The sequence below is a fragment of the Callorhinus ursinus genome, unplaced genomic scaffold (genome assembly GCF_003265705.2).
Source record: "Callorhinus ursinus isolate GAN/ISIS: 27379988/994484 unplaced genomic scaffold, GSC_fseal_2.0 scaffold12, whole genome shotgun sequence".
In the NCBI taxonomy this organism is placed as follows: domain Eukaryota; kingdom Metazoa; phylum Chordata; class Mammalia; order Carnivora; family Otariidae; genus Callorhinus; species Callorhinus ursinus.
In genome coordinates this window covers 77,476,442-77,504,059 of record NW_027397074.1, presented here as the reverse complement: position 1 = coordinate 77,504,059, position 27,618 = coordinate 77,476,442, and the positions used below count along the sequence as shown (strand labels likewise).

Sequence of the window (27,618 nt, the reverse complement as noted above, 5' to 3'; positions counted from 1 at the left end):
GGGTCTCCAGAAATTGCCCTCCTCCCCTCCCCCCCGCGGTCCCCGTCGCGCCCCCTTCCCCGGTCTTTATCAAACTTCCTCGGCCGCGGGGCACTGGGACGGGGGCGTCGGCAGCGCCAGCCCGGCGGGGCTGCGAGGAGTAAACAGAGCAACAGATGAGGCACTCTCGGGGACTTAAAAGATGCCAATCGGAAGTTTGGGGCCGGGGGTCCCGGGCAGGCCGGCAGGTCGGCTCGGACCGTGCCCCCCCAGCCAACCACCCTAGCACACCCTGTCCTGGCGGGGGTGGAGTGGGTGGCGTGGGCAGCGGGGCCCGGGGGGACAGCCTCCGGTCTCAAACCCCCCGCGTCGCCCCCGCACCGCAGCTCAAACTTTACAAAGAGTGAAATTTCCCGTCGCCCGAGGGTCCGGCGACACCCGCACGGCCGCGGGGCTCGCAGCCGGGGCCCTGGTGCGGGCGAACTTTGGCCGGCCAGTGGGCACTTTGGGTCGGGAGGCGGGGGCGGCGAGCGTCGCCCTCTGCCTCCGCAGCCGCCTGCGTTTCGGGTTTGACGTTTGTGAGAGCTCGGGCCGCCTCCGCCGCCAAGCCGTCGACTCGTGTGTTTTGTAATCAAAGTGTGAGGCTAATAAAGGGCGGCGCCACAGCCTCTTGACTCCGGCGTGGGAGGGATTCGCAGGCATTTAAACAAAGAAACTAGTTGGGGTTGGGCTCCCAAAGTCCTTATTTGGGTGTTGTGGCAAAGCCTGCGGTCACCTTTAGGTGAAGCAGGTTACGCGAGCACCGTTTGGTGTTGTATCTTGACGAGAGTACGCTCACGGTTAATAGCAGATATGGTGACTGTGATTGTAGGAAGTGTCCTTTGATTGACAGCAGGACATTTAAATACAGCCTCCGCTCCCCCCTCCCCAATTTTACAGAAACACTACACGACCAGGCCAGATGTCTTAGTCTCCCTCTACTGGCCACTTACGTTACAGCGTTCTTTTCAGCGTTCAGTGCTAGGTACATTTAGTTTTACTTAATCTTCAAGTAGTTTTATTTAATCAGCTTGCACAATTCTGACAACGATAACAGCGAAAAAGAAAACCCTAAAATTGCCACTGTAAAAGAGAGACAGCGTCCTAATTTTGTATATGGGTAATGGTTCACAGTCTGGTCTATGCTTGGGGAATATTATTAGAACTTTGCCACACGTAATTAAGAATAAATTAAAGTTCTTTTTTATTACTCGAAATAGCTTTTTCCTGTATTTTGATTACATGTAAAACTGAAATTTGAACATACCAAATCTTGCCAGTTCTATTTCTATATCCTCTGTTCCCATAATATACCCTAGGCAACCAGAGTAGATTATCCAAAAATCTAGGTTACATGTAGAATAAAACCAGAGTCCCTGGTGATTATGTAAATACTTACTTTTTTCAAGGAACTGTTTTAGCTGCATAAGAAACTTTTTCTTTTGTGCATTGTAGATGCGTTCATAAATTTTAGACTAGAATTTTATTTACCTTAACTTAGCTAATTTAACACTATAACCATGAAAAACCACAGGTAATTTATGGAAAATTTTGTAATGCATTTAAGTATAAATTTGAAAACAGAAGTTTGAAGGGCAAATAAAGAGGGCGTGTTTGAAGGAGAGTGAGGCCAAAGCAAGTCTGCTCTACTTTATCACAAAAATTTATGTGACTTCATATCTGTGCAAGTGACTCTGAAATATGTGTTTTTTTGACCAGCAGTCCTTGAGAATTTAATGTGGTTCAGATGTCAAAAGTTAGAAAATTTAGTAATAATGCCCTGTCATGCAAAAGCAGTTATCTTTTTAACAGTTATCTTCTTAGCAGTTTTCTTTATTTTATTTTATTTATTTATTTGAGAGAGAGAGAATGAGAGATAGAGAGCATGAGAGGGAAGAGAGGGTCAGAGGGAGAAGCAGACTCCCTGCTGAGCAGGGAGCCGGATGCTGGACTCCATCCCGTGACTCCAGGATCATGACCCGAGCCGAAGGCAGTCGCTTAACCAACTGAGCCACCCAGGCGCCCCTTCTTAGCAATTTTCTTAATGAAGTATGAGTAATCTGGGTAACGTTAGAGAAAATAGTGTTTATTGTACCATGAAGGGAATGATTGCTTAACAAATTGAACACATCAAAATGTTCCTCATGTATTAATTATTAAACAAATATCATTTGCTTAAGTGAGAATTGGTCCCTAAAGTACTAAGGTATAGTTTTAATCTCAATGCTACGCTTTCCTTTGGTTTCCAGGGTGGTCCATCTGCAGAGGAGGGAGGGGGGAATAGGAGGCTGTTACAGAGAATTACCATTACCATGATAATTTCTTGATGATTTTATTACTTCAAGTAGAAGAATTTTTTAAACTTGAGTCAGTGAATTTTGGTATAAATTTGAGTTTAGTCTCTCTGGAGTTTCTGACATCTGGAAATCTGAAAAGTTTTTGCCCTCATTTAGCCTGACAGGGAAGGAGGGGCTCTTCCTTGATGTTTTTTAGCCAGCCAGCAGAGTGAATGGGACCAGCTTCCTCCAGGTTTGAGGCTGTTGAAGTACTGCATCTTTGGTGTTCAGGAATTCCATTCCTCAGTCTGCCTAAGGCTTTTTTCTAAGTGGGAGGGGAGAAGAACACTTGCCAAGGTACAATGTGTAATTGATATCCTAAGGACAGTGAGCTGAGGAATTAACAGGATTTTCCTGGGAATGTCCCTTCCAACCTAGACATGGAGTTCCTCTCTGGGCCCTTGGTGGAAGTAAGACAATGGAGATCTTTCCTGATAATACCCCACCCCCTAATCTCTAGGCTAGAGGTCTTTCCTTAGTACTTTTAATATCATCCTCTACAAAACTGTATCACTGCCCAAATTAAATTGTGTTATAATGTCTTCTGTCTCTTCATTTGAATGTAAAAACCTTTGTTTACTAGTCTTTTTAGTCACATATTCTCTTTGACAAAATTAATATAGAAAAAATGGGAAGTACAGAAAAGTATTAAGAATATGAAAGTACCCATGTCTTCCAGGTATTACCACTATTTTAACATTGAAGGTATATGCATATATTTAAAAAAACTGGAATTCATTTTGTGCATTCCACTGTTAACCTAACTTCTTTTATTAACCTATACTTTTTCCTGTGTCTTTAATGTTCTTTGAAAACATTTTCATTGGCTGCATATGCTTAATTTCACAGAAGTACAATACAGTATAAAAATCATTCACCTTTTGTTAGTTTTTTACCTTCTTTACCATTACTTCTTATAATTCCTAATGATGGATGGTTGACATCCTTCTAAACCATTGTGAGCATCTCTAGTATTTCCTTAGAATAAATCACATGAATTAATACATGTAAAACACTTAGAAGATCTGGCACTTGTAGGTACTCAATAAGAAATTTCCTTGAAGTAGAATTATTGGTCTCAGGGCACAGATATTTTCAAGCTTCTGGTGCCTATTGCCAGATTGTCCTCCAGAAAGGTTATTCTACTTGATACTCTCACCAGCAGTGCCCACTTCTAGTTCCCTGCATCATCCCCAGTCTAAGTTATTATTAAACTCTACCCCCAAAAACCAATCAAACACTTGGCCAGTCTGCAGATAATGAATATTTCCACCAAAAGACATACCCAAGATTCTTCACAGCAGTTCTATTCATATCATCCCCAAACCGGAACAACCTAAATGTTGCCAGCAGTAGATTGGATAAATTGTGGTATATTCATTAAAAAAAGAATGCGTGACTGATAGATACATGCAGCAACATGGGCAGCTCCCTGCTGGCGGGGAGTCTGCTTCTCCCTCTCCCACTCCCCCTGCTTGTATTCCCTCTCTTGCTCTCTCTCTCTCTCTCTCTCAAATAAATAAAATCTTTAAAAAAAAAACATACAAGGTTGAATAAAAGAAGCCAGGCACGACAGTGAATACTATTTGAGTCTATTTATATGAAGTTCAAGTACAGGCCTAATTGGGTGCCAGAAGTCAGACTGGTGCTTACCTCTGCTGGGGGTATTTACCGAGAGGAGGCCCAGTCACGGGAGCTTCTGAAGTTCAGGAAATGTTTTATATCTTGATCTTGGGTGGTGGTTACATTATGTACACAGATGTAAAATTTCAGAGATGGATGTGCACTGGAGATTTTTAAAAAGTATTGTAATGGCTGAAGTGTACTTCAAAGTTTAAAAAATTAATAATTTACCAGTTGGGTAGCTGACATGTGGTATTTTGTGATTTTGTTTCTTGTCCCTGTCTTTAATGGGATTGCCTCTTGTGTTTTATTGTTAAGTATGATCTTGGCTGCGGCCCAGAGTTGCAATGTGCGTGGCGCTGTTCTTGGTGCTAGGAATATAGCAGTGAACAAAACAGTCCTTGCTCTCTTGTAACTTCTGTTCTAGTGGGGGGAAGATAGATAAGTATACATGACAGAAGAAAAGGAAATTGAGTTAGGAGAAAAGAAAGGCCTGGGGATAGTATAAGGCCACTTTTATATGGCGAGATTATGGAAGGCCTTGAGAAGGAGACATTTGAACACAAGATATTCTGGATTTTACTCAGAGCAAATGGTCTGTTTTGAGTAGAAGAGTAAAGAATTTGACTTAACCTTTACAAGGTTCACTCTGGCTGCTACTTGGAGAATAGACTGGAGGGAGGCAAAGATGACAGGCTGACCAGGAAGAAGGCTATTGCAGTCATCCAGGTGAGAGATGATTTTAACAGTTGGAGTCAGTTTTGATAATTTTTCAAATGTCATACTAATTTTTATTCCTGAAGCTTGAATGAGTGAAGAGCTTCGTTTATGAGAATAGAAAATTTTTATCTAGAGTAGTGCTTTTGGATAGCAATTTCTCAGGTCCTCACTCTGAGTCCGGGAATTCACGCAAACCCTTATTGAATGCTTTCTACCACGTGTAAGGCTCTATTTTGATTGTGTTAGATGTATTAATTAGCTCATCTATTTCTCAACTTCTGTTTCTTAACCTTGCTGGATAAGTGCTATTATTATTCTTATTTTACGGTGGGATCTGAGGGTTAGAGAGGTCGGTAACTCGCCCAGGGTCACAAAGCTAAAAGGGCATAAAGCTAACTGATCTGAATTCAGGTGGGTTGACTCCTGAGCTCACTCTCTTGACCAGTAAGTAGATGGTACTGAGTTTCTCCCTCCTTGTCTGTCTTTATCCTGAAGTGTGAGGGGGCATAGGTCGAACAGATACCACAGGGTTCTAGAGAGATACATCTAGAGCCATTGTGCCTTTGTTTCTGTTCTTTTTAAATTATTGTCTTTAGTGTGAACATGTTAAAAATGATCATAACTGCTTTGGTAACAGTTTATAAAATATTTGAGAAGTTTTATAATTTAACTCTGTTTTCATCTTTGTTATAATGGATTTCTTGTTGGAGTGTATTTTTATTTTTTAAATTAAGGATAAAAATTATTTTTAAAATTGATTTTATATACATTTTCCTGTAATGATGAAATTGCTTTTAGTGTTATGACGTAAACTTACTAGGTGAACATGTACCTTCCTATAAGAGAACAAACAGAGAACTTCTCAATATCTTTTTTTAATGACAGTTAATCATAAGAAAATATATGAGCATTCTTTTCATGTGTTTCACTTATAAAAGTGAATATATGTATTCGATCTTGCTATTTGAACAAAATCTGTTTTGATGTGGGAGTCTCATCTCAAGCTGCTTGGAGGCAGTGACATATAGTTCTCTCATCAAGCTTTTTTTTTTTTTTTTAAACTCTAACTTTGGGGCAGGTTTCTGCTTGGTATGCTCTCATATCCTGTGTTCTTAGGTATGAAATTGAATTTACTGAATATCCAAGGGGAAGAATGCCTTTATATTTGATGATCTGAAGTGGGGGCTCAAGAATAATGGAACAGGTGTAGAGGAATTTGATTATAAAGCAAACTTTGGTTGGTTTGAGCAATTCAGACTCCACGATAATGTGCACAGCTTTTGAACGGTTGGACAGTATTGATCTTGCAGCTGCTACCAAGTTTGATTCTTTTTGGAAGTGACATTGTAATAATATAGTGCTCGTTTACTTACTTTTCCATTAATATGAACACTGATTTTTCCCATGAATTACAGTGTGATTTACTGGTAACCTGGATGATTTTAGTATGTGTTTCTGAGAGCTCTGGTTCTTTTATTGAAGAATGGTTTTTAGAAACCAAGGCCTGGCATTAGGGTGTTCATTGCCGTAGGCCTTCTCAGGGGACAGAGCTAGGAAATTTACTATGCACACACATCTTTGTTTCTGTTCTGTCTATGGGTATGTTTTAAAACCTATGAGTTTTCGGGTCGCCTGGGTGGCTCGGTCATTAAGCGTCTGCCTTCGGCTCAGGTCATGGTCCCAGGGTCCTGGGATCGAGCCCCGCATTGGGCTCCCTGTTCAGTGGGAAGCCTGCTTCTCCCTCTCCCACTCCCCCTGCTTGTGTTCCCTCTCTTGCTGTGTCTCTCTCTGTCAACTAAAATCTTAAAAAAAAACAAAAACCTATGAGTTTTTATAATGATAACTTTCTTTTTTTTTTAATTTATTGTGTTAATCACCATACATTACATCATTAGTTTTTGAGGTAGTGTTCCATGATTCATTGTTTGTGTATAACACCCAGTGCTCCATTCAATAAGTGATAACTTTGATTCTAATCCAATACCAACGGGTTCATTTTAGCCTTTCCCCTTTCCTTACTTGTAACTTTTTTGTCCCGCACTGCGAAATCCAGCTCTCTTTATCCACAATATAGTTATGTTTTGTTCCTTCTTTGTGTTTACATAAAGTAGTTCTAGAATTGCTAACCCATACCCTTGTAATAAATTTATTGACTAAATTACAGTATTTGTTTATCGGTTTTTTTGTTCTTAGCTTTATAATATCTTTGGCCTTACATATATCTAATATATATCTATAGTATCTAGCCTATAATTTCCAGTTATCTATAACATCTAGTCAGCCCCTGTTTTTCACACTTAGCTTCAGTTCTGTTTTCTCCCCCAGTTTAGCGTGTTATGTCATTTATTTGTAATACAGTTGGGTTTGTTACTGTTTGTGTTACGTTTTTTATTTCTCCCACATCCTGGTTGGTTTTAATTATTGGTTTATATTTTGTAAAATAATACCAGGGTTCTAAAAGTTTGAGGTATAGGAAAAGGTATACTCAGAAGTGTCATACCCCTTCATCTCTCCAGTGCCTTTCCATCCCTTTCCCACCCACCTCTAATTTATCTGCTGTGGAGTTTTTGTTTCTTTTCCCACAAATGGGCAGATGAATGTGTATTTTCTTATATCTACTTCCTTTACACAAAGGGGTAGCTTATGATAAATACTCTGCTTTTCCCCCACTTAATAATATATACCGGGAACCATTCTGTGTCAGTCCACAGAGCTCTTATTCTTTGTAATAGCTCTATGGTACTCCTTCATGTGGGTGTTCCCTGTTTTAGTCACTCTCTTGTGTATAGGCATTTCGGTTGTTTATAATATCTTGCAATTACAGCTAGTTACAAAAAATGTATAACTGTGTATGTATTTTCATATTGTTGGAGGCATATTCAGGTTAGATTACTAGAAGCAGGATTACTTGGTCGAAAGGTAAGTGCCTATGTTTTGTTAGGATTTCCCTCTAGAATGGTGGGACCAGCTTGCATTCTGACCAACAGGGTATGAACGTGCATCATTCCCCACATTCTGGTTATCAGACTATGTTTTCGTATTTTTTAATCTCTGCCAATCCAATAGGTGAAAAATGGTATCTGTGTTTTAATCTGCATTTCTCTAATTACAAATGAGTTTGAACAACAGTTCATATATTTGAAAGCCATTTTCTTTTTGAAAATTATCTTTATTTATTTATTTTGACAGAGAGAGAGAGAGACAGCGAGAGAGGGAACCCAAGCGGGGGGAGTGGGAGAGGGAGAAGCAGACTCCCCACTGAGCGGGGAGCCTGATGCGGGACTCAATCCCAGGACCCTGGGACCACGACCTGAGCCGAAGGCAGACGCTTAACGACTGAGCCACCCAGGCGCCGCGACTCTGTTGGAGCTCTTTACATTAGGGCTATTAGGCCTTTGTGACATATGTAAATACTCTCCAAGTTTGTAGTTGTTTTTTTCATTTTGTCTGTGGTGATTTTTTTTTTTTTGCCATGCAAATTAAAAAAATATTTATGTAGTCTTATTTATCAATTTTTTATTGGCTCTGGGTTTTGAGTCATGATTAGCAAGCTTTTTTCTCTACCCCAAGGTTAAAGAGGACTTTTACCTCTGTTTTCTTTTAGAACTTGTATGGTTCTGTTTTTTTTTTTTTACATTTAGATCCCTAATCCATTTGGAATTTATTCTTGTATATGGTAAAAAATAGGGATGTAATTTTATTTTCTTCTAAATAAATTTTCCAGGGGCACCTGGGTGGCTCAGTCTGTGAAGTGTCTGTCTGCCTTCGGCTCAGGTCATGATGCCAGCGTCCTGGGATCAAGTCCCACGTCAGGCTCCCTGCATCTCCCCACCCTCCCCCCTGCTTGTGTTCCCTCTCTCGCTGTTTCTCTCTGTCAAATAAATAAAATCTTTAAATAAATAAATAAATTTTCCCAGGTCTTTATTAAAAAGCTTATATTTAGGGGCACCTGGGTGGTTCAGTCGGTTAAGCATCCAACTCTTGGTTTTGGCTCAGGTCATGATCTCAGGGTCCTAGGGTTGAGCCTGGCCTCCAGCTCCACGCTCAGGGCAAAGTCTGTTTGGGATTCTCTCTCTCCCTCTTGCCCTCCCCCTGCTCATGTGTGCCTGCTCTCTCTCTCTTACTCAAATAAATAAATAAATAAATCTTTTCTTTTTTTTTTTTTTTAGGATTTTATTTATTTATTTGGCAGAGAGAGCAAGTATGCAGGAGAAGCAGGCTCCCCGCTGAGCAGGGAACCCCATGTGGGGCTCAGTCCCAGGACCCTGGGATCATGACCTGAGCCAAAGGCAGCCGCCTAACTGACTGAGCCACCCAGGCGTCCCTAAATAAATAAATCTTAAAAAAATAAAATAAAAAAGCTCATCTTTGCTCCAGTAATTTGACATGCCACCTTTGTCATATGCTGAAATTCTCTATATACTTGGATCAGTTTCTGCACTTTCTGTTCTTTTCCACTGATCTGTTTATCTACTCTTGTACCACTACCACACTTTTAATTATGGAGGCTTTTATTGTATGTTTTTAAGTCTGGTAAGACTAGTCCCAACCTTGTAGTTAGTTATTTACAGTGTTTTCTGGCTATTCTTGCAGGTTTATTTTTCCATGTGAACTTTAGTAGCAACTTGTCTAATTTCATTAAAAGCTTGTTGATATTTTGGGGTGCCTGGGTGGCTCCATTGATTGAGCGTTGGACTCTTGGTTTTGGCTCAGGTCATGATCTCAGGGTTGTGGGATTGAGCCCTGGGAGCAGCTCTGAGCTCAGCATGGAGTCGGCTTGAGATTCTCTTCCTCTCTGTTACCCTCTGCCCCTCCCCCCACTCTCATGCTTGCACACACACTCTCAAATAAGTAAATAAATTAAAATCTTTTTTTTTTAAAAGCTTGTTGATGTTTCAAAGCAAGAAACAGATTCTTAATTACAGAGAACAATCTGATGGTTACCAGAGGGGAGGGGGTTGGTGGGATGGATGAAATAGGTGATTGTGATTAAGAAGGGCACTTGTCCCGGTGAGCACATGGTGATGTGTGGAAGCGTTGAATTACTACATTGTACACCCGAAACAAATACAACACTGTATGTTAACTCACTGGAATTAAAATAACTTTTTAAAAAAGCTTCTTGGTATTTTATTGGTATTACATTGAATTTCTAAGTTAACTTAGGGAGAATTGATTTTTTTGTGATGTTGATTCTTCTGTCCAGGAACAGGGATGTCTCTTTATTTAAGTCTACTTATGTGACTTTCAGATATGTTTAAATTTTTTTCTATAGATTTTGCACATATGTTAAATTATTTCTATATATTGTTTTCTTTGTTACTATTATAAATGAGCTTTTCTCTACCATTTGCTTGCTCATTGGTTATTGGTTGCATATATGAAGATTTGACTTTTTTTTAAAGATTTTATTTATTTATTTGAGAGAGAGAAAGAGAGTGAGAGAGAACATGAGCAGGGGGAGGGGCAGAGGGAGAGGGAGAAGCAGACTCTCGGCTGAGCAGGGAGCCCGTCCTGGGCCTGGATCCCAGGACTCTGGGATCATGACCTGAGTCAAAGGCAGATGCTTAACCAACTCTGAGCCACCCAGGTGCCCCAAGATTTGACTTTTGAATGTTACTTTTTATTTCCTTCTAATTTACCAAAAGAACTGTTAGAGTTCGTTGTATCATCAGTTCACTAGAGGTTCCTATCATATGCAAATAGAGAGTTTTTCTGCTTCTTTACCTATTCTGCCTCTAAATGAATTTTCTTACCTAATTGCACAGGCTTATATCCCTTGCAGTGTTAAATAGTGGTGGAGATTGTGGATATCTTTCTTTGTTCTTGATTTTCGTAGAAATGCCTCTTATTTTCTTCTTAAATTGGGTACTAGCCTTAGGCATAATTAATCATATTAAGAAAGTCTCTTTTAAATTTTTTAGTGTTTTTATCATGAATGGATGTTGAATTTGTCAAAAGACTTCTTCAGCACCTATGAAGAGAGCCATATGCTTCTCCCCCTTACATTTGTTAATATACGTATAACGTATTTTTAAGTGTACTTGATCATTAGCTGCTGTGAAGACAGCCTCATGTAAAAATATTTTTCACTACATGCTTCACTATTGGATACTTAAGTTGTATTCTGGTGATGCTTTGTACCTAAGTTTAAAAATGTTATTCTGTATCTAGATTTTTAAAAAATTTTCTTTTATTTATTTATTTATTTGACAGAGAGAAAGAGCACAAGTAGGGGGAGCAGCAGGCAGAGGGAGAGGGAGAAGTGGAATCCCTGCCGAGCAGGGAAGCCTGACGCAGGGCTCGATCGCAGGACCCTGAGATCATGACCCGAGCAGAAGGCAGACACCTAACCGACTGAGACACCCAGGAGCCCCTAGATTTGTTTTTTTTAAAGATTTTATGTATTTATTTGACAGAGAGGAAACACAAGCAGGGGGCGTGGGAGAGGGAGAAGCAGGCTTCCCACGGAGCAGGGAGCCTGATGCGGGGCTCGATCCTGGAGCTCCAGGATCATGACTGGAGCCGAAGGCGGACGCCCAACGACTGAGCCACCGAGGTGCCCCTTCTGATCTAGATTTTACAATGCCACTGCTTGGAGAGCCTGGGTGACTCAGTCCATTAAGTGTTAGGTGTCTGCCATCAGTTCAGGTCGTGATCCCAGGATCAAGCCCTGTGTTGGGGTCAGGGGGGAGTCTGCTTCTCTCTCTCCATCTGCCCCTTCCCTCCCTTGCACCCCCTGACTCATGCTCTCTCTCTCAAATAAATAAAATCTTAAATAAATAAATAAAATACCACTGCTTTTGGTTATTTTTAGTATAAAAATTGACAAATAGAACTGACATTGAGGAACAAATAAGCACTGAGCAAGTTATATATATGTATATATAAATATGTATAATAGGAATCTCTAAAGCATTAATGATCCAGGAATTTCTCTAACGCAGTATTTTCTAATCTGTGTTTTGTGAACCCCAGGGGTTTAAGGTATCCTGGGAGTTCATTTCTTTTAATTTGTCTTATAAAAAGGATTTTTTTTTTTAAATGGATTAGCTTGAGTGCCTCTGAGTGTATATATGAACAAGCATTCATGGGATGGTTAGTGGAAATCAGTTGAATGTAATCAAGATTGAGTTACTGGATTGGTTTGTCATTCAGCTGAGTGCTGCTAGCTACCATGATGGTTTTGACTTTAATTTTAATTTTTTTAAAGAGAAAATTTCAAACACACAAAAGTAGACAGAATAGTATAATGTACTCCCATGTTAACCATCACTCTGCTTCAGTGAATATCAGTTCATGAGCAGTCTTGTTTCAGTTAACCCTCCTCCTTCCCTTGCATTTAGTTTTTTTTTTTTTAAGATTTGAATTTTTTAAGAAATTGCTACACTCAACATGGGGCTTGAACTTACAACCCTGAGATCAAGAGTTGCACTGAGCCAGCCAGGCACCCCCGCCTTTAGTTATTTTGAAGCAAATTTGTGACAATATAATTATATTTGTGCATATTTCAGCACGTATATCTATAAGGCCTCTTTTAGAAGAAATACCATTATCACAACTAAAAATAATTGCCAATTCCTTAATATCATGAAATATTCATTGTTCAGATTTCCAATTGTCTCAGAAATGGCATAACTTTTTATATTATCTGTTTGAATCAAGATCTAAATACAGTCCACACATTGTGATTAGTTCATATACCTTGTTGTAAGTCTTTTAATCTGTAGCAGTAGTTCTCAACTGGATGGGTTTTGTCTTCCCCCACAAGATGCTTGGCAATGTCTAGAAACATTTTTGGGGTGGGGGTTGTTGCTACTGGAATCTAGTAGGTAGAGGGCAGGGGTGCTGCTAAACATCCTGCCCAGCACAGCCCCTACGAGGAAGGACTGTGTCAGTTGTGTTGGAAGACCCTGAGCTGTAGGTTTTCCTCATATTTCTCATTTTTCCTTTGCAATTTATTTTTGGTAGAAAGTGGTTGTTTGTCCTTCAAAGTTTTCCACTTTCTGGATTTTGCTTATTACATCTCTGCTGCTTTTAACATATTCCTCTCTTTCCTATAAATTAGTAGTTGGATCTAGAGAAACTTGATCAGATTTAGGTTTTTTTCCTCAAGAATATTTTATAAGTGGGTGGTATAGTCTTTAATCAGGAGGCATAAAATGTTTGGTTGTTTTCTCTTTTTTTCATGTTTACTGCCATTGACAAATGCCAGTATCCATTCATTTATTCATGAGTGGTTCCAAAATGATGATAATTTAATTACATAATTCTTTTTCATTTACTAGCTAGAATACTTCTCTGAAGAGAAGATTTTTCTTTACTTATTTGGTTACCTAGTGGTACAGTTTGTATAGGAGAGGCAGAATTAAATGTTTCCCTTTATCACTAGTTTTGGAATTAATTGGCTAATTCACATTCTTTGTTGGTTATTCATTAAAGAAAAGCTTTAATAATATTTATTAGCTTTAAGCAACATAGACAAGTAAAAAGATGAATAGAAAAAGGGTTCATGTCTCTGACCACATACCTGGTAATTTAAAACAACAAAACCAAAAAAAGGAGCTAGTGAGAAACTCAATCATTAAAGAAAGGTAAAAAAAGAAGAAGTGAAAATCTTTTGTCTCCTTCCTACAGTCCTTTTCTCCAGTGGTAAACACCATGAACAGTTTTGAGTTTCCATCCCAGAAGGCAGGGATCATATACTGTACCCATGATTCTATACTGTACTCTTTTTCATTAATTAAAATATCCTGGAGTTTGAGGAGAGTTTTTTGTATCAGTATATACAGAGATCTCATTCTTTTTAGTGACTGCATAGAATTCCATTCTGTGGATTTACCATAATTAGCCTGGTTCTCTGTTGATGGATTACTCATCTGGTTTCTCCCTCTTTCTTTCTTTTTTTCTTAGTACTTAATAGTGCTGTAGTGTATATATTTTTGTGTGTTATCTTTCTTCTTGACAAGCATTTGGGTATCCTTAAGGTACATTCCTAGTGTTACACATTTTGAAAAATTTTTTTTATCTGTAGTCTTATTTTATTTTTAAAAAGATTTTATTTATTTGAGAGAGAGAGAGCACAAGTGGGGTGAAGGGCAGAGGGAGAAGCAGACTCCCCGCTGAGCAGGGAGCCCGATGTGGGACTTGATCCCGGGACTCCAGGATCATGATCTGAGCCGAAGGCAGATGCTTAACACGGAGCTACCCAGGCGCCCTGTAGTCATATTTTAAAATTTATGTTCTAAAGGGACATAAGGAACACTGATACTGTAATATAAGTTTGTGAGCTTAACCATACTAACTATGCAAATTTGAGATGCTAATTTATCAGGGTAGTAAGTTGCATTCATCAGCTAATTCTAATACATCAAAAATCAATATTAAGGAACATACAATGACATATCTGATTTGTATTTTATTATGGGGAGGGGGAATAAAACACTTTCAGAACGTTTTGTGAAGAAGTGCAGAACTTTTCTTCTGTAATTTAGAGGTATAATTTTCCTTGAGCACAAAACACAGGAATTTCAGACATCTAATATTGAGTCCTGTTTATCAGTTAGTAATCATAACAGTCTGACATCATGTGCAGTAAATTACAACATTGTTCAAGCTGGGAGATACCATCGTAGATAATTCGGTAATTCGGTGGTTTTTTATGTGCAAAGGCTGTTTTCAGATAAGCAGTCACTGTTTGACAAAGAAATTGAAATGATGTCCACGGTGGTCCTTTTGATTTATATAGTGTCTTATGGATACTTTAGTATTTTTTTTAAACTTTTTTTAAATTTATTTATTCATGAGAGTCAGAGAGAGAGAGAGAGGCAGAGGGAGAAGCAGGCTCCCTGCCCAGCAGGGAGCCCGATGTGGGACTCGATCCCAGGACCCCGGGATCACGACCCGAGCTGAAGGCAGACGCTTAACCATCTGAGCCACCCAGGTGCCCCGATACTTTAGTATTTATATATATAAAAAAGAAAATTAAATGGTCCTGGGGATCTGCCTGGAGGTCCAGGAAGTATTCTCACTGCTCAGGAGCTCTATAGACTATTAAAAAGAAACAACACATGAACTAAAGTCAGAACAATGAATCAGTTTGGCTACCATCCTCACCGATTTACTGAGTGACAAAATATGGGACACAAGGCACCCTGGAAGCAGAGGCTTTCTGGCCAGTTCCCATCAGTGATGTCAGAAACTTTCTGTGGTGACCACATTAGAGCTTTCTCCCCCAGAGCCTACTTTGTGGGGTCATGGGGTTTTCCTGTTCTCTGTGAACTCCCACTGTGCCTCATCTATCACACACACGACACTGTATATATGCGGTCAGTCCTTTTTACTTTATTGCTTTTTGAAGTAATCTTGGGGTATAAATAGTTTCATCTGCAGATTAGACAAATTTGAGTCTTCTTACTTAATTTAACTTGTCACGGGTCTGAGTCATATTTCTCTCTTACATTCTTCCTATTTCAGTACTTTTTTAAAGCTAATTTTCTGTGTGCCTGGTCCCTTGAATCATTTTTTTCATTCTTTTCTTTGTTCTTTTTCTTTCTTTCCCTTTCTTTCTTTCTTTCTCTTCCTTCCTTCCTTTCTTTTCTTTTTCTTTTCTCCTTTCTTCCTTCCTTCCTTCCTTCCTTCCTTCCTTCCTTCCTTCCTTCCTTATTTTCTGTCTATCAAAGGATCAGATCCCATGGTTACTGAAGAGCAGAGTCCTTTATTGTTTGATTCAGGAAATTCTTTCCCCAAACCTGCTTTTCCAACCATCCAAATGCCAAGTACTCAGTGCTGGACTCTGCTCCTTAATTTTCTTCTTCTTGCCTCTCTGTGGGCATCCAGCCTGTGGTAGGAGAGATCAGATCCCCTGATGTGAAATTTTTTCCTCAGTGTCCTCATTTCTTGAACCCCTTGTTAGAATTGATTATCCGTGGGTGCCCAGGTGGCTCAGTCGGTTAAGCATCTGCCTTTGGCTCAGGTCATGATGCCAGAGTCCTGGGATCAGCCCCGCATCAGGCTTCCTGCTCAGCGGGGAGTCTGCTTCTCTCTCTGCCCCTCCCTCCTGCTCTGCTCTCTCTTACTCTCTCAAATAAATAAATAAAATAAAGTAAAGAATTGATTACCCAGAGTCTTTTGTATGCCCCTTTCTCTTGGAATCACCTTGTTGTGGCTGCCGTCTCTTCGGGAGTGTTACCCTCCCCCAGGAGCTTACTCACTTACTTCCTGTCAGTTGCAGAGTGCTGGTTTCCAGCCTTCCTCCTGGCCCCAGGCCTGCTGCACGGATCATTCACCAGCTCCAGTGCTCGGAGAAATTCTTCCTTTTCTTTGGACAGAGCAGAGGAAGACTGTGACACAGACTTCTGAGGACTTTAAGATCAAGTGATGTTAGGATATGGCTGACTCTCTCTAGCTCTTCCTCTCCACCACATCAATGATTTTTTGTTTCCTGACCACCATTATGGTTTCTAACCTATCTCTGTAATGCAGTGTTTATTTAACATTTTTCTTTAAAACAACTTTAAAAGGATTTGGCCTTTTCAATTTAATTTTGTCCTAAACAGAGGTTATCTGTTAAATCACATGTTTGCGATGCTCACTACATATTTTAATATTTGTGAGAAAAGACACATTTATTGAGATAAAGAGTCTTTATCATATAAAATGTGTACAGGAGAGATTATCCGAAGGTTGGTGGTGATTGGTGAAAGGGTAGTAACAAACACAGGGGAAGAATACACGTTTCTTTAAGGGAAGTAAGGGATAGAACTTAACCAAATGAGAACGGCTTTATGCAGCAGGAGGCCCAGCAGCAGGACACACTGTCCTGGCCTTCATTTCTCATGAACGTGTCCCGTTGCCCGTACAGTGCCATCTGGGGGCTGGAGCCCATCATGTCCAGCTGTCCTTACAGGGGTGTTGGTGCTGGGGTTCTTGGGGTGCCTCCTGGTTTCAGGGGTGACCTTGCGTGCCCAGCAAGTGTGAGGAACTCCTCTCAACCTTAGCATGTTCCTCAGTACTTCTAGCAAGATGGGGTGACTTGAAGATCAGCTTCTCAGATGTACCATCTTCCTAGAAGGCTTTAAGCCTGCTTGACTCTTCTTCCTCCAGGTATGCATAACTCTACACCTTGGGAGCCCTGGAGCTAGATCAGTGGAAAGTAACTAGAAGGTGTGTACACACCCAGTAGAAAGAAGGGATCCTTAAATGAGGAAAGGTAGCATATCTATTTTGTCAGAATGCATGGATTCTTGAAATAAATGACATTTTTTTTTAGTACTTTTCGTTCTTATCATTGTTTTTGAAGCGTCAGTGCTATACATCTTGCATTCAGCCATTTATATGTGAGACAGTTTGCCAGAGTTTGCTGTCGTATGGAGAGATTTATTTTCAGATGTATGAAGTTTCTGGAATTGTAGCCTCAGAAAGAAAAGGAAACCGCCAAGTCATTGGAAATTATCTTTAGGTATGTTAGAACCCATCCCCTTTTGTCCGTTCAGGGACATGGCTTCAGTAATTGCACCCCTGCCCCCATATCATTTTTTTCTCAAATAGTATATAACTTTCATTAAAAAAAAAAAGAAGAGAACATCCTTGTACTGACATTCTCCCTTCATCTGCAGCCCCATTTCTTTACTCCCTTTATAGCAAAATTCATCAAAAAGATTTGTCCGTGTTTACTGTCTCCAGTTCTGTTTTTGTTCTTTTTTTAATCTCTTTTTTTCTAATTAAGGCCCCATTCTCCCTGAACTCGACCGGACTTTGATCTTTCCTACTCGGTAGTAGCAGTCTCAGAATGACCAGTGAGCTTCCCATTATGTGGCTTCTGGGGGCTCCCTATGCTGGTTTTTCTCCAGCTTCCCTTCTCCTTCTCAGTCATCATTGCAATCCTTTCCTATCTCCCTGGTCTTTTAACACTGGAGGACCCCAGGGGTTAGCCCTCAGTAGTTCTCTTTTTCTAGCATTCGTCTGATACCCTGACTTCAGCTATCATCTGTATGTGGATGATTCCTAAATTTTTATCTCCTTCAGAGACCTCTCCCCTGAGCTGTAGTCTTGAGTATGTAACTGCCAACTTCAAGTCTCTCCTCAGACGAGCAGTGGCGCGTCCCGTCCTCCGCTGTGTCCGCCCTCGAAGCCACAACTCCCTTCTGAGGCAGCCGTGCTCCTCCTCCTGCTGTCTTCCCTGCCTCTGTTAATGGCAGCTCCTTCAAGATGTTCAGGGCAGAATCTTTGGCGTCATCCTGATCTCTTCTCTTTTAATGTGCATTAAATTCTTCAGCAAAATCTTGTTGGCTTACCTTCGTAATCTCACCCCTTCACATGGCTCCCCTCATATAAATTGAGATTATTGCAGTAGCTTTCTAACTGGTCCCCCTTCTTCCACTAGCACAGGAACCAGCGTGACACTTCTAAAATATGAGTTAGGTCTGGTGACTCTCCTGTTGGAAGCCCTCCCAAGAACCCCATGTCACCCCGTGTAAAAGCCTCCCTGGGCCCTGCAGAGCCTGCGGCCTTGTCCCGCGCTGCGCCCTGGCTCGCCTGCTGCAGCCGCACCAGCCTGCTCCCCGGCCCCTGCGCGGGCTTGCCCTTGCTTCTCCTTCTGCTGGGCCCATCTTTCCTCAGCTACCCCAGGGCCGGCTCCCGCACTTCTGCTTGGGTGTTTTCTCGTCGTCATCTTCTCAGCGGGGCCTTCCCCAGCTACTCTAGTAGAAAATAGAAAATCCCTTACCCCCGGCACACTTTTTCCTCCATAGCACTTGTTGTTACCAGACGTATATTGTATGGCTACTTGTTCGTTTTTCTCTCTCTCCCCAGTAGCATGTAAGCTCCGAGAGTGTGCACATTTGATTTTTTGGTTTTGTCAGAATTATATTTCAGGTGTCCTGATAGTGCTTTGAACGAGCGAATGGCTGAGTCGTAGAAGACGTTTTAGGTTCGTTTTACAGTACGAAGTTTATCCCTTGATGAAGGAAAGAAGATGGTGTTAAGTGTGTCTTTTACCCCATACAGTGTTATGGCTGCTAAACTGATAAACCAGTATAACGGTCTGCATCTCCACCTGCTCATATTTCTTTTTCCTGCTCTCACCTCCCGGGTTGGACATTGCCCTCTAGGGGTCTCTGTGACCTAATCTTTTCTACCCAATCCTAGCTTCTTTTGTTTTCTTTTCTCATTCTCAGAGCTATCCCCCTGTCCACACCCCCATCTTTGTGTTCCCTCTTCGTCCCCCTCGCTACACACACACACACACACACACACACACACACACACAGAGAGAGAGAGAGAGATACACATAAATGTAATTTAGTGTAGCACTTTCCTCTTAAGCATAAGTCTGGAAATTCCCTAGTCATCACCATGATTTCTTCTTCATTTAAAAATAGTTCCTGAAGTGCTACTTTTCTCTGTGGAACTTTGCTTAAGATAGCTAAGATATTTTAATCCCTTTTGTCTAAAAGATTGCCCTCTTTCCATCTGCTTCACGTTCCGTTCTTCTGCATGATGGCCCAGACTCATAAGAGATTCATGGTAGCTCAGCCCAGTGCTGAGACTGCCCTCAGTGGTGGAACAGAATTTGTCTTGAAGATTCATCAATTTTATGTATGTCTCTGGAACTGATATATGATATGTTGCTAGGAATGATTATTTTTCCCTCTGGAGAGTGGCTGAGGACCAGTGATGGCTCTTCCCCTCCTGCACAAATCAATTGCAGGTTTCTTCATCAAGTTGGACAAGTTTTCTTTAATTTTTGTTCAGGAAATAAGTATTAAGTATTACTTATTAATTAATATTACTTGTTAGTATTATTTATTTAATCTATACCTATTTACCTCTGATAACCTTATTATATGTATTTTCTATATATACATGTTCAGTGTTTATCCCAGAGACAGTAGAGGAATAATATGGAGAAGGGTGAAGAGCACAATGAGTATTTTTTTTTTCACAATGAGTTTTAAGATGAACATATGTATGTATACAAAGAATGAACAGGTTAAGTGGGTATGCATAGTAGTTTGGCTAGACTGGAATTTTACATATGTAGCAGGCTCTCTAGGAGCACCACCCTATTTCCCTTGGCTCTCTGTTTCCCTCTCTATTTCTTTCTCTGTCTTTATCTCTTAAAGACTTCTAGGTGAAAGCACTAGTCTTGACCTGAGGACTTTCTCCAGCTGCAGGAGCTCAGCACCTTGCATTTGAAGCAGGCAGGAAATGCTGGGAGGTTAATGCCCCTAGGATAGCCCATCTACCATCGTCTTTTGCGAAACTGGATAAATAACCTTGCTTCCTCTTCCGTTGGGTCAGACCAGGCCCCTTATACATAGTCTTCCAGATGTCCCCAAAGGGGTAAATGCTCATTAGGGTACATACGCATTGTGGCTTCTTCCAGTCTCACTTTGACACGCCTCTCCTAGTGTTTCTGGGGATCACCTGCCATGTGAGCATCTGCACTCAGATTTATGTATCAGGATCTGCTTCTTGGAGACTCCAGCCTAAAGCAGTAGAAAATTATTAATGAGAAGGAGGGTCATAAATGAGAGAGACTGGGTTTGAAAGTAGAGTTCAGATTCCCTCTATTAAATAGCAGATAACAGATTTTTTACGCGATGTTCATATTTGTGTATTAATGACTGTGTAATAAGTGTGCATTCATTTACTTGTATCTATGTGCAGATGTACTGGGAATGTGACCTACAAAGTAGAATCTGGAAGCTGCTTACTTACCTCATTGAATAGTTTCCTGGTTCTGCTACGTGGAAAAGAATGTCTTGCCCTGAAGTTTATGTGTGATATGTTTTTACTTTGAAGCTGTTTGCTCCTGTTTTAATTTATTTCTCCCTTTCTTTATTCTTTTCAGATTCCTTCTTTTTCATTTTTTTGAAAGATTTTATTTATTTGAGCAAGAGAATGAGAGAGAGCACGAGAGGGAAGAGGGCCAGAGGGAGAAGCAGACTCCCTGCTGAGCAGGGAGCCCGATGTGGGACTCGATCCCGGGACTCCAGGATCATGACCTGAGCCGAAGGCAGTCGCTTAACTGACTGAGCCACCCAGGCGCCCAGATTCCTTCTTTTTCAAATGCTAGAAGCATTCTGTGTAGTGATATGTAACCTTTAGCATGGGTACAATTGCAATGAAGTATTAACCTTTCACAGATTAATCAGCATATAAAAACTAGCCACCACTTTGCCATCTTTGAGGAATGATGTGGTCTGCTGGAATAAAATTTTCCTCTAACTGAAGATTCTCTTTGTGAAGTGTGGTTGAATGTCCTCAGAAAAGTTGCTCAGGAGATAGATATTCCTCATATGTCGATTACTTGTAGAAGGATTTGGGTGGATATATTATGCTGTCATAGAGAATATTGCACTATTTAATTATGATGACTAAGCATCATGGACCTTGGTTTGCTGTGCTGTATGGACTGCTGGTATGTGTGGGACCATGTGTGTGTGCTAAATTGCCCCAGACCAGAGGTACTTATTGGTAGCATTTCATCTCCTTCCTTGCTATACTTTCCTGCTCTCTCTCACATACTGCTTCTGATTTTCTGTGTTTTTGTAATTGGAGAGAAACTTAAGATTTCAGTGGGGAATCAGACAACAGGTCTTCTTAAATTGCCCACTCTGTCATTCTGTTAACATTTGTGATAGGATGAGCCCCACCAAGAATGGAGTCAAGCTACGCAAAAGGGATTTGGCAGATACCATTTAAATAGGTCTGGCAGGCAAGGTTAGAATTTTTAGTCAGAGTGCTTGTGAAGCTGGAGAGTAGCTTTGAATTCTTATTACCCTGGGACAGAAGCTCTGCCTGGTGAATAAGAGTAGTCCTGGCTCATAGGTAATTTTACCCAGAAGACACTCAGATGGCTGGGCTAGTGATATGGTGTGTCTTGCTTCTTATGGAGTCTTATTTGACTTTGGAATCATTCTGTGAGTAACCTTAACTCCTGTGGGACAGTTTAAGAAATGCTCTTTTGGAGAATGCTGTATAGGCAGTCCTCACTTAGCACGGTTCTGATATGCACAGATTTCAGTTACCATGTAAAGGAAAATTGTTTCTCTGCTTACACTTCTAACACCAAATGTGTAGATTTTCCACACTAAGCAATTCCCCGGTTGTCTGCAGATGCCAAGTGGGTGTCTTATAATTTAATTCAATTCTGACACTAACTATCTGGAGTTAGTGCAGAACCCACTTAAGGTTTAGTCCTTAAGGGCTTGGTCCCACAAGACTGTCCCCCTACTTCAGACACCAGTCACAAATTGTGGGTTCCTCGGTAACCTACACTTCTGTTCGATGTGGCTACTAATGGGGGTTCTCATGACCTCCTTTTCAGGTTTGATAATTTGCTATAATGGCTCACAGAATCCAAGGAAGCATTTAGTATTACCAGTTGATTATAAAGGTTGCAAATGAATAACCAGATGAAGAGGTACTTAGGGTGAGGTCCAGAAGAGTCCCACATGCAGGAGATTCTGTCCTGTTGGGGTTTGGGATGTGCCACTCTTCTGGTATGTGGATGTATTCACCAACCCCAAAGGGCTCCAAACCCCTTCATTTAGGGTTTTTATGGAGGTTCCATTACATATGCATGACTGATTAAGCCATTGGCTATTGGTCATTAATTCAATCCCCAGTCCTTATCCCAGCCTCGGAGGTTGGGAGTTGGACTAAAAGTTATAACCCTCTGATCACATGGTTGGTTCCTCTGGCAACCAGTCCCCATCTTGAAGCTCTCTAGGAGCCCACCAAAAGTCATCTCATTAGCATAAACTCAGGCACCATTTGATTGAAGGGAGCTTGTTAGGAATAACAAAAGGCATTACTCTTGTCGGGAAATTAACAAGGGTTTTCTGCACTCCTGGGCCAGGAACCAGGGATCAAGACCAAATACATATTTCTTCTTCTGTGGTTCAGTTAAATAACACTAGTTTCCCAGTAACATAATTCAAATTTTAGCTACCGTGATATATTAACTGTGCATAAAGTACAGTCTTTGCTGCTAGCTCTTCCATATGTGGTCAGCGAATCTGTGTGTAAATAGCAGGTGCACATCTGTTCTTCAGTTCATACACAGACAGGAAAGCATGTTGTTGTGCTACTTCTTTGTCGCCCAGTGATAAACCCACATGACACATGGCAAAACTGGGTTATCAGAGGAGGAAGTGCTAAAAAAGATGAAAGGGCCCAGCAGAAACAAAAAGTGATGTTTCTAGAAGTGCAATTTAAATTGTGCACAAATGGAATAATAAATAACTGATGGAAGGAATGTTAACACTGACGCCATTTGAGAGACTCTAAATACACAGCCTGAGAAACTTAGTCAAGGCAAATTTTATGGCATAATGTTTTAAATTACCCTTACTTATAGGTTTGAAAATAGGATGGTCCAGTCTTTGCTCTTGAGCTTTTCTGGACAACTCAGGGCTCCCCATTTCACTTTTTTTTTTTTTTTTAAGATTTATTTTATTTGAGAGAGAGCCTGTGGGGCCGGGAGGGGCAGAGGAAGAGGGGGAGAGAGAATCCTCAAGCCGACTCCCTGCTGAGTGTGGAGCCCCACATGGGGCTTTATCCCAGGACTTGAGATCATGATCTGAGCCGAAATCAAGAGTCAGATGCTCAACTGACTGAGCCACCCAGGCACCCGCATTTCACTTTTGATGGATACTTCTCATTTTTAATTGAATTGAAGTTCTCTCAGATCTTCTGGGTAATACATGAAATTCCATGTAGGGTCATTTGTTCTGGATTATGTCAGGCTTTCCTTGGTTCAAAGCCCTATTCCAGCTCATCTGTCATTGAAAATGAAGAAGCCTGCTAAGGATGTTAGTGGTCCTCCTCAGAATGCTACTTTAGATCCTAACAAGAAGTTCTCTAATAGGAATCCTTTCTCATGGCTTAGCGTAGAATGTGTGGTCTCTGCCCATAGATGCGGGCACTGAAGATTTTACAGGAGGAGAAAGGTTACGAAGGAACTAGATCCGTTTGAGTTGACTTCTGTCTTTTGTAGCTGACTCATCACTAAGTGTCTTCAGTGTAAAAGTTTATGACTTGCTGTTATCTTTTATCTCAGGGTGTGATCTCTTAGCCCTGAATATATTAAATCTTCTGTAGGTGTCATTAGACCCTAGGAATATAGCTTTCCTTCCCATACTCACAATGGGAAATAGGACTGTCAGCTGGGTTGAAATGTTTCTGATGGCTGTTGGTTCATCTTTTAAAAATCCATTTCTATTTATGATCTACTTAATCTGTCTGTTCTTTCAATAGATACCCTACTTGGAAAATCAAGATAGGGACACTTAGGAGCTACATGAAAGGAAAACAAAATAAGTGGTCATAATATATAAATCTGTAATAAACAGGGACCCTTTCTGTACAACAGGATTATACCTGTGACTGAAACTAAATAGTCAAGAATACTGCATCCTTTTTCATTGACAGAAACTAATGGACATTTCAAAATGAGATCTCAAAAGAAAAATTCATCAGTTACTTATTTCCCCCCCTCACATCCATTTTCTACTCCTATATATTTGCAAAATTCATATTTAAACAGGCTTCAGGATAGTAGCCCAAACTAATGCCTCCCTGATGTGCTTGGAATTCCTGCTTTGTGTCAATCAGTAAATATTTTGTGAGCATCCCCTATGTAATCAACTTCAGGTAGATCTGTGGGGAATAGGAAATTCTGAATTATTAAATATTACTCATGTCTTTAAGGAACTGAAAGTCTAGTTGGAGTAACCGAGTTAAAGCAGCTGTGAATACGGTATTGTGCTAGCCTCTGTGCTTAAATCCCATTTCTTTGCCAAGCTGGCTGCAAAAGAACTACCTGGGGAGCTTGTTAAAAATAAAGATTGGGCCCCACCTATTAACTTTTCCCTGTAGATCTAAGGTGGGGCTCAAGAATGTGTTTTTCTTTTTAAAAATAAGCAATGCACAGCACAAGAGATGTAGAAGGTTATATGGTAAAAAACAACTCTCCCTCTCCATTGTGCATCCATTTCCAGTTTCTTTCCCAGAGGCAGCCACTTTCACCAATTTTTTGCATGTTGTTGCAGACTTAGAGTCAGCATGCATTTACAGACATGCATGTGTGGTTGGTTGGGAGGTGGGGGTATATTATACAGACTGTTCTGCACCTGGCTTTTGTTGTTTTCCAGCATATCTTAAAGATCTTTCTCTATCTCTTCCTACAGAGCTTCGTCATTCTTTTGAAGGGCTGCCTCCTAGCTGCTTATAAAAGCTCTACAGGGGATTCTGTTGCACAGCCAGGTTCGGGAGCCACAAATAGTCTGCGTGTTAAAGGAGTTTAGAAAAGTTTTCTTGAAATATTAATACTTTAAAGTCTTGCATTCCACAGCAAGGAACTAGATTCAGCAAACATTTCATGTACTTCTAGATTTAGGTTGCTTTAGAATAAATTTTTACATGTTTCTTACTTATTATGGTCATTAGGTAAAATCAGTCAGAAATACATGAAGAGGCAGTAGTATATATATTGATATGCATACTGATAACCTACTTTTAAATTCCTTCATTAACTTAACATTGCCAAGGGCGCCTGGGTGGCTTAGTTGGTTAAGTGACTGCCTTCGGCTTGGGTCATGATCCTGGAGTCCTGGGATCGAGCCCCGTGTCCCTGCTCAGCGGGGAGTCTGCTTCTCCCTGTGACCCTACCCCCTCTTGTGCTCTCTCTGGCTCACTCTCAAATAAATAAAATTAAAAAAAAAAAGAACATTGCCAAGCAAACCTTTATGAAATTGCTACTGTTTATCCTTTATCGACATGGCAAGTTTTTCTCCCCCAAGATAATTTACAGGGTTCTTAAATTTTCTTTTCTTTTCAAGATTTTATTTATTTGAGAGAGAGAGAATGCGAGACAGAGAGCATGAGAGGGAGAGGAGGGTCAGAGGGAGAAGCCGACTCTCCGCCGAGCAGGGAGCCCGATGTGGGACTCGATCCTGGGACTCCAGGATCATGACCTGAGCCGAAGGCAGTTGCTTAACCAACTGAGCCACCCAGGTGCCCCTTAAATTTTCATATAATACTCATTTGGGGATGGCATTTGTTTGCTGTTTCACTGGTAAAGATAGAAGTATAGTCTATCTCCATGAAATGGCATATCCACTGGGCATCATTTACATTATAGCTTTCCTTAGTTTCTACAGATGGACCTCATACATAGCCAGACAGGCAGAAAGTAGGTTGCCAAAGAGAAGTACGAGTATTAGCTTAAGAGGTTGAATGGCTAGTGGAATGACCACAGGATGGTGAAAGATAAATATGTTTAGCTCTTTGGGTATTTCAGAAATTTAAAGCATCTTTCCTTTCTTTAGAACATTCTAATAGAAATTATTACCTTTGGGATGCCTGGGTGGCTCAGTCAGTTAAGCACTTGCCTTCGGCTCATGTCATGATCCCGGGGTCCTGGGATGGAGCCCTGCATTGGGCTCCCTGCTCGGTGGGGAGCCTGCTTCTTCCTCTGCCTCTGCTCCCCCTGCTTGTGCTCTTTCTCTCTCTGACAAATAAATAAATAAAATCTTTAAAAAAAAAAGAAATTATTACCCTCCTGAGAGAACAGTTTATTTGTACTGATTTGTAAAATCCATTTAATCCGTTTACCATTTGCATTGCCTACTCTGTACTTAGATGTCACACAGTGACAAGCAGAAGGAATTTGTTTTCTGCACTCAAGAAGCAAACAGTGTAATGTATCAGCATTTAAAATGTATTTGGTGTGTATATTTCACAAATCTATGTTGGAACAAGTTTTGCTAGAAGATTGTTACAGAAAGTTTGGGTTTTAAGTGGTCGGGTGCTTTTTGTACCAGTGAGCACACCTGTTGGTTCTTCAACCCCCTTATTTTTCTCTCATATTCTTTGTTCAATTCCCTGGTAACATAGATGTTCTTAGTCAGCTGGTCAGAAAGAAGTTTGGAAGCCCTGGAGCATTTGGAAGTGTCAGCCAGCTGTCTGAGGCAGAAAAAGTGTCGAATTTTCTGAGATTATTATGAACTGAAGGAATTTGGTTCAGAGTATGCATTTCATTCAAAACCCTCATTAAACATGGTTAAGCACATAATATGCCAGTAAATGGCTTTAATGTGTCAAAAATAATATCTTTACAAAAGTTGAAATATGCCCTGCTCACCTTAAAGGAAAAACAGAATTTTATGAAAATAGTTTTATATGTCAGCAAGAAAATAACAGAAGTTGGGCTTTTTCAGAACCACAGAGTTAATCATAAATTACAAGTTTGATTTTCATATGTGCAAATTATAAAAATTTATAGTAAAGTAAAAATTCACTTTAGCTGATAACTGGTAATAAAGTATCACAGGGTTAACACACTGCACAGAACATAATTTAAAAGTGGAAGTGCCTATTGGCTTCCTTGTACTTTTAGTAGGAACGTCAGTCTATTAAGTCAATACTGGTTAGCAAAATAAGGTTTCTGGACCAGCAAAACTTGTTCTACAATTTTATTCTAAGCATTTTATGTATATTAATTTTATTATTAACTCTTTGAGGGAGACAAATACCATTATCTCCATCTTTACAAATAAGACAAAAACAGGCGAAGTTACCCAAAGTCACACAACTAACAAGTGGAGTAGCCAGGGTTCCAACATAGGCCTACTTGACTCCAGAGAACTCAACCATCAAAATGAACAAAAAATTGAAAACAAATTATCTTTTTCTCCCCCCCCCCCCGCTTTAAGAATGGCCATTTGAGTATCTGAAGTGTGCTCTGAAGAGCCATCCTGAAGAAAAAATACTAAGCCAAGTTTCCTGCTTAGGTTCAAAGCTCATAAATAAGCCCAGAGCTCTATGAGCTATGACTGCTATCTAATAGAAACGTAATAATGTTAGTAGCTACCATTTATTACTTAAAATATTTACTGTGCCATTGCTT

At 40.4% G+C, this 27,618-nt stretch overlaps 1 protein-coding gene across 1 annotated transcript in view; it reads left to right on the top strand.

Annotated features, from left to right (window-relative positions):
- KDM7A (lysine demethylase 7A) overlaps window positions 1-27,618 on the top strand; it is a 110,157-nt gene that overhangs the window by 24,393 nt on the left and 58,146 nt on the right. The window lies entirely within an intron of this gene.